The following is a 3556-nucleotide window of genomic DNA, read 5'->3' as shown; positions in this document are numbered from 1 at the left end:
GAGAGAGAGAGAGAGAGAGAGAGAGAGAGAGAGAGAGAGAGAGAGAGGAAGTTGAAGTTGAGCGTGAAAACGTGCGGCGGTAACGACGGGCCGCGCAAAATCATCGGGCACGTAAAGTATGGGTATGCCGCTTGTGGCGCAAATAATGCATGCGATACGCATGAAAAATTGAATGGAAAAACTACAAGTACGAGTGCGACCTCGTGTTAATAATGCGCAACTACCGCATTTCGTGCGCTTCTGCCCCTCCCCCCCCCCCGCCCGCCCATTTTTTTCTTCACTCTCTTTTTCTCTTTATTACGTGCGCACGCATGCAAAATATGTGCACGTTACATGCGTGCATGTACGCGGAGCCGAGGAAAACGGAGAGAAAGAGCGTTTGTACGTGAGTGCGCGAGTGTACGTGTACACAAAGAAAGGAAAAAGGGTCGAGGAGCGAGGGAGAGGAGAGCGGGCGGAGGAGTCGGGCGGACACGCGCGCACACACGCACGCGGCGCGCATTAACAGTCGCTTCGGCGGCACTAGGAAAAAGTGGCCTGAAACTAGGAAATGAAGCGAGCGAGCAATACATCGATGTTGTAAAATACACACTACGACGACTGGGAGTAGTAGCGACTGTGGCCAGCACGGAGTCATTGTGCGCTCGCTTCGTACGCACTGTTGAATTCCGCAGGCCACAATTATGCGCGACTTTTCGCCACGTATAAGTAACTATTGAAATGCTTTGGCTTTATTCTTCCCGGTGTCCTACTGCCGTTGCACGATTTTACCAATTTTTTCCCTTCTTTCTGTTTTTACGATGGCGCATGCACACACACAGATAGAGAGGGAGAGAGAGAGAGAGAGAGAGAGAGAGTGAGAGAGAGAGAGAGAGAGAGAGAGTGAGCGAGTGAGTGAAGGGTGGGGAGGCGGTAGTGAGAATGTGACCTCGCAAGCGCGTGTGCCGAAAGCGAAAAAGACGCGCGTAAAATGCGAGAGATCGGCTCTCTAAGCGCGCGCATGTTATGCACGCGTGTGGACGATGGACAGAGGGACGGGGATAAATAAAGAGGGAAAAATAAATCCGTAAAAGGGCGAGCGAGGGGGAGAGAAAAAAAAAGTGAGTAAGGCGTGGGGAAAGAGCTAGAGGAAGAGAGAGTAGTGGTCTCGCGAGCATAAAAGAAGGGTAGGGGAGAGCATCGTATGCGCTCGTGTGCGTGTACGCTTTCGCACGTTGAGAGGAGAGGAGGCGAGATGGCTGGGCATCACTGGTCGTGTCGTCGTCGTCGTCGTGGTCGTCGTCGTCGTCGTCGTCGTCGTCGTCGTCGTCGTCGTCGTCGTCGTCGTCATCGTTATCCTCGTGATTGCCAAGTGGACGGAGGACGGATGGTTCGCTTCGCAATCTACACAGTTTCCTCGCATTTGTCCGTATTTATGACGTTTATCGCAATCGCGTTCTCTCGCTCTGTGCCCTCATGTCAATTCTCCCGCAGTGCATAATCCGCCAAGAGCTTATTACCTTGATAAAATGCACGAGCATTTAAAGCTCAGTACATTTTTACAATCTCTCTCTCTCTCTCTCTCTCTCTCTCTCTCTCTCTCTCACTCACTCTCACTCACTCTCTATGCCCATTTTGCGGTTGTTTGTCTATGGGCAATTCCAATTTCGAGGATAAACTTATATTGGTCGACTAGTATCTAAGATTTATTCGTCTCTTAACAGAGCCCGTAATTATCAATAATATTTCAATTAATGGTGCTTATTATTAATGCTCGTAAGATAAAATTGTACGAGAATCATAAAAAAAAAATTAATGCTGCAAAAAATTTGTAAATTCGGATTATTGCATTATTCCTTGACATAAAGTAGCTTGTATCATTGAAAGTTAACTAGTATAACAATAATTAGCTAATTAGCTAATATATATATATATATACATGTATGTATGATAGAAACCGGAGACTCATTTTAATTATAAAAATTAGAATTTTTTAAATAATTCTGACGTACGGGTGTCAAATTTACGCTAAGGAAGTGACTAATCAAGTAAAATTGTGTTTTATTTCGGCATGTTTTCAAAGTCATAAATTACACGCCATATTATAATCTACATTTACTAACAACATTTCTCTATTTAATTGTCCACAAAAAAATAAAAAAAAAAACAAAAAAAAAAAAACGTCGCCGTTTTGGGCAAATTATCTTTAATTTTAATTTATTCCTTCTTTATTGTAAAGAAATGACTATATATTTTTTAGTACTACTAAAGTACTGCCTTCTTTGACCATAATACCTAAACTGATTATTTACCTAAACTATTTACCATAGCAAACATTTTTTGAAATTCATTAACGGTTTTCCTACTGAACTTATTATGATACTAATACTAACCCAATAAATAACACTAATATTAATAATTATTAAATTTATGCAAGAATTGCAACATTATCATAAAGGTTATCTTGCATCGATCGTCTAAATATAAAATTGTCAACGACTCTTTAGTCAAAATAGACAGCTGCTTTCCCTATAATAATCATATTGAGACTGTAATAATTATTTTTTATGCTCTGTTACATCGTGTCGGTTAATAAATTCGAATTGCCGAAGAACAAAATAATAAAATTGAAAATTTCGCAATTTGGCTTGGTAAATCGTCTTTGACAACGCCTGGGACCTAAGAAAATAGGCTGACTCGACCTTAATCGTACGAGGGCACGGAGATTCTCTTGGGAGGAAAAAAAATTCAGAGAGCAGAGCATTAATTATTCACGCACATGTACACATTCATTCATTCATTCTCTCTCTCTCTCTCTCTCTCTCTCTGTGTGCTTTTGCCGCCCCTCCCTTGTTTCGGCGAATAAAGTTTCAAACTGCACGTGTCGCAAGTGCTTGCTCGTGTGAGTGAGGCGTACGTGCGAGGCTTGGCCGCCGCAGGAGGAGTACTTCGCCGTGATCATACACACAGCTACGCACGAAGTCAGTAGTTCATTATCACCGTCGTCATCGTCATCATCATCATCGCCGTTGCAGTATACCACCGTCAACGCTCTAAAAACACGTCGTTACGGTGTCTTCCCTTCTCTCCCCGAGTAGAGTCACCGTGTGCACGCACGCGCGCACGGGCGACTCTATGATCCACGGACACGACCCCGTCCTCTCGTGCTCTCCCCGGTCGTGGTTCGATCGATACGCCATTGCGATGCGTCTTGCCAAGTAAATCGCTCTTCGTCGTCGTTTGGTTCTCCTCGCCAACTCCCTCGACGCTCATTCTACTCGGCTCGCGACCTCTCTATACTCGTGGCTGTGGTGGCGAAGCTGGCGGTGGCGAAGCTGGCGGTGGCGGTGGCGGTGGCGGTGGCGGTGGCGGTGGCGGCGGCGGCGGCGGCGACGACAGCGGCGACGGTGGTGGCTGCGGCTACAGCTGCGGCGTTCGTGGTGGTGGTGGTGGTGGTGGTGATGGAGGTGGCGGCCAGTACGACCGCCCCAGCTCCCTCCTAGCCCCGTTCCTACCGCCCCCATCTCTAGCGATCAGCTCGACTCAACGGGGTGGGAGGCAAGCAACGCTCGGCGTT

Source organism: Ceratosolen solmsi, unplaced genomic scaffold, assembly GCF_000503995.2.
Source record: "Ceratosolen solmsi marchali unplaced genomic scaffold, CerSol_1.0 scaffold28, whole genome shotgun sequence".
Lineage (NCBI taxonomy): Eukaryota > Metazoa > Arthropoda > Insecta > Hymenoptera > Agaonidae > Ceratosolen > Ceratosolen solmsi.
The sequence above is the reverse complement of the archived record's forward strand: the minus strand, read 5'-3'. Positions refer to the sequence as shown.